We start from the raw sequence: 12,663 nt of genomic DNA, 5'->3' as shown, positions 1-12,663 counted from the left end.
TGGCCACCTCATGCGAAGAGTTGACTCATTGGAAAAGACTCTGATGCTGGGAGGGACTGGGGGCAGGAGGAGAAGGGGACAACAGAGGATGAGATGGCTGGATGGCATCACTGACTCCATGGACGTGAGTCTGAGTTTACTCCAGGAGTTGGTGATGGACAGGGAGGCCTGGCATGCTGCGATTCATGGGATCACAAAGAGTCAGACATGACTGAGTGACTGAACTGAGCTGAACTGAAGCTAAGAAGCCGTCTTTTCTTTTTCATGAAAATATATACCTACTCACTCTATTGTTGCAAAGATACTTAACACTTGAACCATATAAGAAAGGATTAAATGTACATAATAAGTGTGACCAAAACTTAGCTCTTAGGAGTCTATGATTCTTTTATGTTCAATAAGGATATATTTAGTCTTAAGAATATCAAATATAATTAAATATATATTGCTATTTTCCACTAATATAATTTTAGTCATTCTGAGAGAATACCAAAAAATAACCATATTCTAAGCAGTATTTTTAAGACCTTCACACTTAAGAGTCAAATCCATTGATATCAAAAACATGGTACATACTCAACAGATGAATGGATAAAGAAGATGTGGTATGTAAATATAAAAGCTTCCCAGGTGGCACTTGGTACAGAATCTGCCTGCCAATGCAGGAGATGAAAGAGGTATTGGTTTGACTCCTGGGTCGAAAGATCCCCTGAAGTAGGTAATGGCAACCTGCTCCAGTATCCTTGCCTGGAAAATTCCATGGACAGAGCAGCCTGGGGACTACAGCCCATGGGACTGCAGAGATGTGGTGTGCAAGTATATATATACACACATATATATAAAATAGAATACTATTTAGCCATAAAAAGAATAAAATCTTTCCATTTGCGATAATACAAATGGGCCTAGAAGGTATTATTCTCAGTGAAATAAGACAAATACTGTATATTATCATTTATATGTGGAATCTAAAAAATAAAATGAATGAAAATAACAAATCAGAAACAGACTCACATAGAACAAATTACTGGTTATCAGTGGGGAGATTGGAAGAGAGCAGGGGTATGATAGGGGTAGGGTACTAAGTGGCATGAACTACTATGTATAAAATAAATACAAGGATATGCCATAGAGCATAGGAAATATACCTAATATTCTATAATAAATTTAAATGGGGTATAATCTACAAAAATTCTGAATCACTATGTTGTATGTGTGCTTAGCCACTAAGTCGTGTCCAATTCTTTGTGACCCCATGGACTGTAGCCCACCAGGCTCGTCTGTCCATGGAATTCTCCAGGCAAGAATACTGGAGTGGGTTGCCATGCCCTCCTCCAGGGAATTGTCCCAAACTAGGGATCAAACCCAGGTCTCCCGCATTGCAGGCAGATTCTTTATTGCCTGAGCTATCAGGGAAGCCCAAGAATACTAGAGTGGGTAGCCTAGCCCTTCTCCAGGGGATCTTCCTGAACCAGGAATAGAACCGGGGTCTCCTGCATTGCAGGCAGATTCTTTACCAGCTGAACTACCACGGAAGCCCAGTAGCTTCTAAAACTGATACAATATTATAAAACTACTACACTTAAATTTTAAAGAAAACAAATAAAAAGAAAGAAAAAATATGGTACACAGGAACAAAGGCCAGGGGGAAATTTATTCCATTTTCATGTTTCTTTATGGAGGAACTCCACTGGAATAGTTCGGAGATGATTTTGGCATTGGAGTAGAGGAAGGAAATTTTTTACTGAGCTGGTGGACCTCTACATTATACAATATTCATCATCCTTAAACTTCAAGGTCCTAAAAGTCAGTAGCTTTTAAGGATATCCTGTTAATAGTTTGAGCAAACTCCAGGAGATAATGAAGGACAGGGGAGCCTGGCTTGCTGCAATCCATAGGGTTGCAAAGCGTTAGACACGACTTAGTGACTGAACAACAACAATAATTTAACAACATCCCTACATACTTCAAATGGCCCAGAGGTACTATCCAGGATGAAAAACCAGAGGACTAGATTAATAGCCCTGGCCTCAGATCCCACTCTGTATTCACAGCTTCTCAACAGGGAAGTTATCTGATTCAAAGCTGAAATCCATTGGTCCATATTATTTCAATGGGGAGAGATAACCCATTACAAACCTGTAAACACTAGAGGTTTATCTTCTTTTTCTCCCCTCTCTGCCCTAGATCATATAGACCAGCAATTCTAACTGTATCTATCTGTTCTTTAAACTGAAATTTTCTCTCACTGGACTAAAGTCTAGGTTCTGAGACAGAAAGTAGAGCTAGAAAGGGGAAGGAAGTATTAGTACTCAGTTTTGGTCTCCCACTGAAAGCAATGCATCCAGTCAGCTCTGTTGTAATGAAATGGATATTACCAACTCCACCTGTCTGTTTACAAATGCAATAGCTATTATTTACTAAGCCCCTAAAACTCTAATTCCATTAGAACTGTCTCTGTAATCAATTTATCTTTATACTCGTTTTTCTACTATAAATGATGTGAGTTAAGAAAATAATAGTCAAATACTAAACAGTTTGAATATAACTGTAAGTGCTAAAGAACAATACTCTTATGTTTATTACAAAACATACATATTTTCCTTTTTCATCGTTTTCCCTATCTAATAATAGTATCTACTACAGATGCCCACTTTTATTAATAAAGTTAGATAAAGGTATATTAGCAAACAAAATATTTCTATTTACTGCCTTCCATTTTAATACAGAAATCAGGAAAAGAGCCAAACCAGAGTCAAATACAGTATTTTTTAGCCATGGGGAATTATGTTATAAAGGTCATTCATTTGAATTAAAGAATTCTAGTAACATATTGGAGAAGGCAATGGCACCCCACTCCAGTACTCTTGCCTGGAAAACTTCACTTTCACTTTTCACTTTCATGCACTGGAGAAAGAAATGGCAACCCACTCCGGTGTTCTTGCCTGGAGAATCCCAGGGACAGGGGAGCCTGGTGGGCTTCTGTCTATGGGGTCACACAGAGTCGGACACGACTGAAGCAACTTAGCAGCAGCAGCAGCATATACTAAAAATAATTTTTTTATTTGTCAAAAATGGACTTTGATAGAAGAGAAAGTTTGTGTATTTAATATTTGTCTAAAAAATACAATTTACCATTTCCCCAAACAAGTTGACAATAATTTCTCTTTTCATTTGCTTAAATATAAAATATTCTTTGAAAGAATGATCAAATGGCATTTATAAGAAAATTCAATTTACATGGTTTTAAGAGTCAGCTATCATTTATTGATCATTGGTAGTTCATGTTTGTTAAAAACTAAAAAAATAAACTTTTTTTTTTTTTAAAGAAGAAGAAAAAGGATTCATTGAAGACCATAAACTAAGGTAAGCCACAGTAAGATGCATTGTGGAAGACATGGAAGAGACCCAACTCTCCTCCCAGTACTTTTGGATATAAATTACTCAAGTCACTCTTTGGAGTGAGGCAAGATGGGAGAGTAATTTTCTTAACTCTCAAGAAGCTGATCAAAAACAGATGTTCTTTATCCAACATCCACTTATGTTTCGAATTGTGTCTTTTTCTAAGGGGAGAGTCAGTAGTTTCCCTTGGCTTCTCAAAATGGTATATACCACCAAAAATGTCATCCATCATTGAATTAGAAAGTAATCTGTCCCAATTTTTTCAGGCTATGCATATACTTGAAAAAATCTAGTGATATCAATGGAGAAAAAATGTATGCAGGACATTTCAGGTACTATGTAAGAAGAGCTAATACTGAATCAACAACAGAGATCATATAGACCAAAAAAAAAAAAAAAGGTTAAACATGTAATCAATGTTTACATTGTAAATAACAGTTTACAATTAGCTCTCCTTACGTTTTATAACCAAAGGGCACATAAGTATCTCCACTTTCCAGATGAGAGAAGTTATGAAGGTTACTGCCCAATGGCAAATATTTCCTAACAGCTAGATTCCTGATTTTTAGGTCAATCTTCTTCCTAGTGGTAACAGGCACTACAAGCTTCCTTCTTGGGGATTAACACAGTAAACCTAGCACAAGGAAGTAAAAGCAGACTTTTAGTTTCTTTGTGTTTTCTCTGTGGATTGTTTGCTCTGCTGAATCATTTGGGGGCAGACGATGGGGGCAAAGAAGAGATGTGAATGGTTATCTATGGTTACTATCTCACAGTTAATCATTAAATGGGGCATTGAAGCCAAAGAGGGCTTCAGTTACTTAGTACCAACCACCCTTCTCCATAAGAGAGTCTGAAAGGGAGATCATACGTTATTAGGACCTGTCCAAAAATGACTTGCCTCAACTTACTGAGAAGCTCTTTGAACTCAAACAGCAGCAGCAATCAAAAAGACTTACAGGTGGAAGAAATCACATCTCCTATCTCCCTTGTCCTAGTCATCCACAGGGACACCATTACCTTGTGGCTTCAAGCATTCACCAAACCCCAGGAAAAGGCTCATTCCCGCCCCACCATCCTGGCAAATAAAGCCACCTCAGGCTGCCTGAAACCCTTCTCTGAACGTGTTCTGGTCTGCAGATCCTTGTTCATTTTGGAAGGCGAGGAGCTGAAGTGTGCAGAGGAGTAACATGGGAGAGGGAGGCCTGAGTGGGAGCTCTGCACCCACTACACCGGAGAGCAGGACAGCGAAATCAGGGGACGCGAGTTCACTGAGGGCACAAGGGGGGCCAGCCCCAACCCAAGGGGAAGGCCGCGGGGAGGCGGGCAGAGCCATGCTTCGCAGGGCCGGGCAGCCAGGGCCAGACACGCTGGCAGGGCGGGGCCCGCCGTTCCTTAGCAACCGCGGCGGCCACGCCCACCCGCGAGCCCTGCGCCCGCCGCCCCACCCCCACCGCGAGCGCCCCACGCGCCCGAAAGACTCCTCACGCACCACCGTTCCTACGGGGTTTCCTGGGCTCTGGGGTCCTCCACTGCCAAAGACCCCTGCCCGCCCACCTCCGCCCAGTACTCCCAAGTGCAGCTCCCAGGGGTGGACCGAGCGTCCCCTAAACGCGCTAAGGGCCCAGTGAGGAACCGCTTTCACCCCCAGACCCCGAGCTTCACGGGCAGGGCCTCCCCAATCCCCTCGCCGCCCCTGCCTGACACACACACACCACACACACCTCAGTTCAGCCAGCGCAAGGGCCGACCAACTACGTGTCCGGCTGGAAATGTTGCTGTCCACGGTTCTGTCACTCAGGGGAGGGGGCGGGACGAGCCTGCCGGACTCCCAGAGGGCGGCACGGGGAAGAGGCGGGCTCGACGGAAGGGGGCGGGAGCAGCTCTAACCTGCGCTCCGATTGGCCAGGCTCTCTGTCTATCCTCTGCTAGAGCCCCCCGACGGAAATGCGCGGGTGATGTGGCCTTTCCTCAACGTTTAATGGGATTCTCAAGCCTTCACCCTTGTCTAGCAAACTGACTCTAGAAATTGAAAATAAGGACTGCCACTTGTTTTTAAATATAAAACACAGAAATACGTTCTTTTGATTATTGAACTTTTCTCACCTCTCTCTCACACACACATCCCCATCCAAACTCTTTAGGGGACATCCCTGGAGGGAAGGATGAACTGTCTAGGAAAGCAGTGTTGTTTGCAGATGCAAGCTTTTAACAGACTGATTAGGAAAGGTGATTCTTGAAACCTAACATTTAAGGTTTGGCGATACGTCCAGATTCCCAGTTTTCACACCTTTCACACATACAAAATGGGAATGAAATATTATTACTAGCTGTCTTTTGCACAGCGTCTGACGATTGAATGATTTATACCTGATATAATCCTCACAACACCCAATGAAAGTTTTATCCACAATCTATGAAGAAGGAAACCAAGTCGGAGAGTGACATTCATTCAATTGTCAAAGTGCCTGTAGTCATTATTTTTATGCTGTGGTAAAATGAGCTGAAATATCTTTTTTAAAAACATTATGTGACTTCCATTTTAATTTTTGTCTCATTGAAGTATAAGTCACTTTCCTCTAGGCCAGTTCATCAAATCTTTCAAAACAAACAAACAAGTGCATGAAAACCTTGAGAAACGAATAGCTTATAAAAGAGACAAGTATAAACTAGACTAGAAAATTCTGTGAGATGTCCCAAGATATCAGGGTCAGGAATTGAGTCTAAAATGTAATTTTATTTTCTGTCCTTCTAAATCTTTTGTTGGTCTCCAGTTCCTCTTCCAGAAATAGCCGTAGAGTTAAATGGAATTATCTTAATACTCTTAACCAGATTTGCATGTGTGCAGCTTTAAAATCGGAGAAGGTAATGGCACCCCCTCCAGTATTCTTGCCTAGAAAATCCCATGGCCGGAGGAGCCTGGAAGGCTGCAGTCCATGGGGTCGCTGAGGGTCGGACATGACTGAGAGACTTCACTTTCACTTTTCACTTTCATGCATTGGAGAAGGAAATTGCAACCCACCCCAGTGTTCTTGCCTGGAGAATCCCAGAAACAGGGAAGCCTGGTGGGCTGCCGTCTTGGGGTCGCACAGAGTCAGACAGGACTGAAGTGACTTGGCAGCAGCAGCTTTAAAATAGTAAAATCCTTTTTCTATATTATACCATGGTATCATATATACCTATATTATTCGAATACCCAGAAGTGTTTATCTTGTCAGGTATGGTTTTATTTTTATAAAATAAAAACAAAAAAAACAATGTCTTTGGATAAGTGTGTTGAGAGTCAATTAAAATGGCCACCATACTATGATAAAACTGTTGGAGTAAAGGAAACACATTCCAGTTACAAATGATTTTATCCTCTTGATGTACTAAATTTCCAAATTCTTCTGAAAGTTTGCTAGTTATGAATCATTCTGTATGAAAAGTGTTTTCATTTATATAACTCATAATCTGCATTATGTTACTTTAATATTTTAAAAACATGGTTTTACACTAAAATGTGTTCTGGTTCTATATTAATAGGTATATTGTGTAAATAAATACTGTAAGATTTAAATAAAAATGGTAAATTATTTATTTGAATCCTTTTTCAATTGCATATTCAAATCTCAGCAAATGAATATCTGAATATTCTTACACGTTTAAGAGATTTAGTTAAGTCCCTCAGTCACGTCCCACTCTGTGACTCTGGGGCCTGCAGCATGCCAGGACTTCCTGTTCAGCACCAATTCCTGGAATTTGCTCAACCTCCTGTCGGTCGAGTCAGTGATGCCATCCAACCATCTCATCCTCTGTTGTCTCCTTCTCCTTCTACCTCCAATCTTTCCCAACATCAGGATCTTTTTTAATGAGTCATTTCTTTGCATCAGGTGGCTTAAGTATTGGAGCTTCAGCTTCAGCATCAGTCCTTCCAATGAACATTCAGGACTGATCTCCTTTAGGATGGACTGGTTGGATCTCCTTGCAGTCCAAGGGACTCTCAAGAGTCTTCTCCAACACCACAGTTCAAAAACATCAATTCTTTGGTGCTCAGCTTTCTTTATAGTCCAACTCTCACATCCATACATGACTACTGGAAAAACCATAGCTTTGACTAGATGGAGCTTTGTCAGCAAAGCAGTGTCACTGCTTTTTAATATCCTGTCTAGGTTTGTTATAGGTTTTCTTCTGAGAAGCAAGTGTATTTTTAGATACCTTTGCAATATTAAGTGTTATTCTTGAACGTACATCTTTTTTATACCTCATTAACCTAAGTTGCATAATTTTTATGTTTAGGTCATGCATATTTTTATGCATATTTGTTTTTAGGTTTGTTTTTTGGAATACTGTAGTTTTTTTTGTTTTATGGATTGCATTTACTATATGCATTTTATTTTCTAATTGCTTACTATTAATTTGTGGGAAAGATATTGATTTTTGCAAACTGATTATGTATACAGCCATTCAACTTGGTTTAATTTCTTAGCTGCTATAAATGTTTGTCTGTTGATTGATTTGAAATTTAGAATCATGTAAAAATAATGATGAACTGTCTTGGAATTTAGAATTATGTATAACTGATAGAGTTGTTTCTCCCTTTCCAATGTATATACTACTTTATTTTTACTATTCCCTTAGCTGGGATCTTTGATATGATGTTGAAGAATAACAACAATAAAGAGAATCTTCATCTTGGCATCAATTCTAATTTGAAATATTTCTAAAGTTTCAGCATTATGATATGATGATCACTTAAATCTTTGGTACTTTACTAAGTTAAGGAGGTTCTAGTCCAGATTTGGTTTGTTTTGTTAAATATTTTCATCATGAGTGAATATTTGCTTCTATTTAATGTTTATTATTGTGCATTGAAATGAGCAACGGCATTTTACAGTTGTTACATTAGTAGCTATTCTAATGTGGGAATGTATTTTATCCTAGAGAAACATTATTGGTCATGCTTTTTTAAAAATATGCTGCCTAATTTTATTGGTGAATATTTTTTATGTTTTCTGTATCTATTTTGGAAGTATAATTGGCATACTGTGGGACATGTGTGTGTTTGCTATCATTGCCCAGTTGGGGAACTGTTCGGTATATTAGGTTAATAAAACGACTTAGGAAGCTTCATCTTATTTTCTTTATTTTGGGAAACTTTGCAGAAAGTTGGGATGTTGTTTACTTTGTAAAGTCTTACCAGAACTCACTACCTAAGGAAAAACCTGGACTGATATGCCTTTAATTTATTTTGGGGCTAAAGGTTTAATTCAGTTGTTCTTCTTCCTCTTGAACACACTTGAAAATTCACATTTTCTCAAAAGTATATACTTTTTTGTAGGCTTAAAAATTTATGGTCTAATATTGTACATTCTCTTATAATATTTTAAATTTTACTCAATAAATGAATGAACTTGAATTCCTAATGTGTTCTCCTCCTTTTTCATGACCATAGTTTTCATATTTGTTTATATTAATCTCTCCAAAAATCTTGTTTTTGGTTCCTGTTGTCTGAGGAGCCCTTACAAATTGCTGAGAAAAAAAAAGATGCAAAAGGCAAAGGAGAAAATGAAAGACACACACATTTGAATGCAGCATTTAAAAGAATAGCAAGGAGAGATAAGAAAGCCTTCCTCAGTGATCATTGCAAAGAAAGAGAAAAACAGTAGAATGGGAAAGACTAGAGATCTCTTCAAGAAAATCAGAGATAACAAGGGAATATTTCATGCAAAGATAAGCACAATAAAGGACAGAAACAGTATGGACCTAACAGAAACAGAAGATATTAAGAAGAAGTGGCAAGAATACACAGAAGAACTGTACAAAAGAAGATCTTCATGACCCAGATAACCACAATGGTGTGATCACTGACCTAGAGCCAGATCCTGGAATGTGAAGTTAAGTTGGCCTTAGGAAGCATCACTACGAACAAAGCTAGTGGAGGTGATGGAACTCCAGTTGAGCTATTTCAAATCCTAAAAGATGATGCTGTGAAAGTGCTACACTCAATATGCCAGCAAATTTGGAAAACTCAGGACTGGAAAAGGTCAGTTTTCATTCCAATCCCAAAGAAAAGGAATGCCAAAGAATGCTCAAACTACCACACAATTGCACTCATCTCACATGCTAGTAAAGTAATGCTCAAAATTCTCCAAGCCAGACTTCAACAGTACGTGGACCGTGAACTTCCAGATGTTCAAGCTGGTTTTAGAAAAGGCAGAGGAACCAAAGATCAGATTGCCAACATCCATTGGATCATCAAGAAAGCAAGAGAGTTCCCAAAAAAACATCTACTTCTGCTTTATTGACTACGCCAAAGCCTTTGACTGTGTGGATCACAACAAACTGGAAAATTCTGAAAGAGATGGGAATACCAGACCACCTGATCAGTCTCCTGAGAAATCTGTATGCAGGTCAAGAAGCAATAGTTAGAACTGGACATAAAACAGACTGGTTCCAAATTGGGAAAGGAGTACATCAAGGCTATATATTGTCACCCTGCTTATTGAACTTACATGCAGAGTACATCATGAGAAACACTAGGCTGGATGAAGCACAAGCTGGAATCAAGATTGCAGGGAGAAATATAAATAACCTCAGATATACAGATAACACCACCCTTATGGCAGAAAGTGAAGAACTAAAGAGCCTCTTGATGAATGTGAAAGAGGAGAGTAAACGAGTTGGCTTAAAACTCAACATTCAGAAAACTAAGATCATGGCATCTGGTCCCATCACTTCATGGTGAATAGATGCGGAAACAGTGACAGACTTTATTTTCTTGGGCTCCAAAATCACTGCAGATGGTGACTGCACCCATGAAATTAAAAGATGCTTGCTCCTTGAAAGAAAAGTTATGATCAACCTAGACAGCTTACTAAAAAGCAGAGACATCACTTTGCTGACAAAGGTCCATCTAGTCAAAGCTATGATTTCCCCAGTAATCATGTATGGGTGTGAGAGTTGGATCATAAAGAAAGCTGAGCGCTAAAGAATTGATGCTTTTGAACTGTGGTGTTGGAGAAGACTCTTGAGAGTCCCTTGGACTGCAAGGAAATCCAACCAGGAAATCAGTCCTGAATATTCATCGGAAGGACTGATGCTCAACCTGAAGCTCCAATACTTTGGCCACCTGATGCGAAAAACTGACTCATTTGAAAAGACCCTGATGCTGGGAAAGATTGAAGGCAGGAGGAGAAGGAGATGACAGAGGATGAGATGGTTGGATGGCATCACCGACTCAAAGGACATGAGTCTGAGTAAACTCTGGGAGTTGGTGCTGGACAGGGAGGCCTGGCATGCTGCAGTATATGGGGTTGAAAAGAGCCGAACATGACTGAGTGACTGAACTGAACAGAACTTACATTACAAGAACTTTTGATTACTCAATGATGGTTGGAAAGAAAGTCTTCCAAGATCCAATTCACAGAAAATCCTTATTTTAAACACTTCTGTGCTTATTAAATAAGGCTTTATTTAGTAACACTTTGACTATTTGGCTTGACTCTTATCCAACTTAAAAAATAATTATTATCGTCCATTTATGTATCTCTTTTCCTTATTAGATGGTGAGCTTCTTATGGTTAGGGTCCATGTCTTACTGATTTTCACAGTCTTTGTCACATGGTAAGCTATAATATTAATAAATAATACATGCTATTGGAAGGAATGAGGGAAATGGGAAGGAAGGTTGCAAGGGCAGGAAAGAAGAGCAGACTTGAACAAGATAAAGGAGTTAAAATAGGGTTTCAGACATGCAAGTTCAATAAAGATTTTACTTCTGTGCATGAATTTGATTTTTAAATTGTATGTGGTCCATAATATAGAAGTATCTCCCAAATTACTCAACATACAATAAAACTACAGAATATAAATATGTTGTTAAGCAGGTGCTGTCAGTGTTTGTAGCTAATTTTTACATGTCCTTTTGTAGCATTATTCATGCAGTTTTCCTATGTGCTTCCCGCCACAAAACAATCCATTTTTCTTAAATAATAATAATCGCTAGCAGCCCAACTATAATAAACAACCCTACAATAATGTCAGTATGTGCCCATACAGAGGAAAGAGAAAGGATTACTTCAGAAAACAGATGTCAGCTTCAAGCTTCCAAGGATTTATTATAAACAGAAATGAGTAAAGAACATGAAAAATACTTTGGCAGCGTTATTTGAATACAGAGCTAATGAAAGGCTATATTCACCATCAAATATATGCTAACAGCCAAATTGCCAGAAAATCTACTGTTTCATGAGTGGTCTATGCCAAAACACAGACTACAATTATACATAAAAAATGGTTAAACAAAATGTGGAACAGCAGGATTAACTTTCTACTGGGAAATCTGTTTCAGTATAATTGCACTCTGTTGTGACAAATAGGAAATATATGCAAATAATGAATTAGAAATCAATTATGGATAAATAAATAATGTTACAGAAAAAAGATATTGTAAGATTAAAATTTGTGAATTAGCCATTATTGTGAAGAACTTTTTTCTTTTTGCTATTCATTTCAATCAAGTAACAATATATATGTAAGCCCATTATAGCTTACTCTGAAAATTCTTTTAACTTTTTTCATTCAAATTATTTTGCTATGTAAACAAAATACTAGGAATAAGTTTTAACATTTTCATTGGAAAAATTTAATATTTTTAAAGACACAAACCATCTAAGAAATGTTTTAAATAAAATAAATGTTTTATGTTTTGCAATTTTATGAATCTTACTACTTGATTTTGTTTGTTTGAAATTGTTATTGATGTTTTGAGTAACAATCAAGTGATACCATAAAAAATAACTTTATAACTTTTAATCACATATATTTCAAATATCAAGACTATGGGAGAATATATTGTTTAGAGGACCCTGTTATAATATATAATAGTGTGGGGCAAGATGCTACATTTATTTTAAGAGAGGGGAAAAAAAAAAACCTGTATTTCATTTGTTACACTGCTAACTTCACTTTAGGTAATTGCATTCAGCTTTATTATTGCCCAGAGCAATAACTGATTGTTAGTTATTGAAGTCTGAAATGATTTTCTCATTTCCCAGGGGACTCTAGAGATTTACATCGTGCACAGCAGTAACTAATAGATGTAATCTGGTCATAATGTAGCTATACAATGTGTTATTTACTTGTGGAGAACATAGATGTTCAACATTTTAACATTTCCTCAAGAAGAATGGGATAGTTCATTCAAGATATAAATATTAACTGTATATTGCTCTACCAAAAATTGACCAGGAATATTTTGTTAGAATTTATAAAAAGTATGCA

The 12,663-nt window shown here is 38.1% G+C and overlaps 1 protein-coding gene across 3 annotated transcripts in view; it reads right to left on the bottom strand.

Moving 5' to 3' along the window:
• TRIQK (triple QxxK/R motif containing) overlaps positions 1-5,253 on the bottom strand; it is a 103,360-nt gene extending 98,107 nt beyond the window's left edge. For 2 of the 3 annotated variants that reach the window (XM_055546677.1, XM_055546681.1), the window contains exon 1: positions 5,124-5,253. The gene's annotated coding sequence lies outside the window, so the exon portion shown is untranslated. The remainder of the gene's footprint in view (positions 1-5,123) is intronic. The other variant, XM_055546682.1, reaches the window with a different exon arrangement.
• Positions 5,254-12,663: the final 7,410 nt, after the last annotated feature.

The sequence above is a fragment of the Bubalus kerabau genome, chromosome 14 (assembly GCF_029407905.1).
Source record: "Bubalus kerabau isolate K-KA32 ecotype Philippines breed swamp buffalo chromosome 14, PCC_UOA_SB_1v2, whole genome shotgun sequence".
Classification (NCBI taxonomy): domain Eukaryota; kingdom Metazoa; phylum Chordata; class Mammalia; order Artiodactyla; family Bovidae; genus Bubalus; species Bubalus kerabau.
This window is presented reverse-complemented; position numbering and strand designations above follow the sequence as displayed.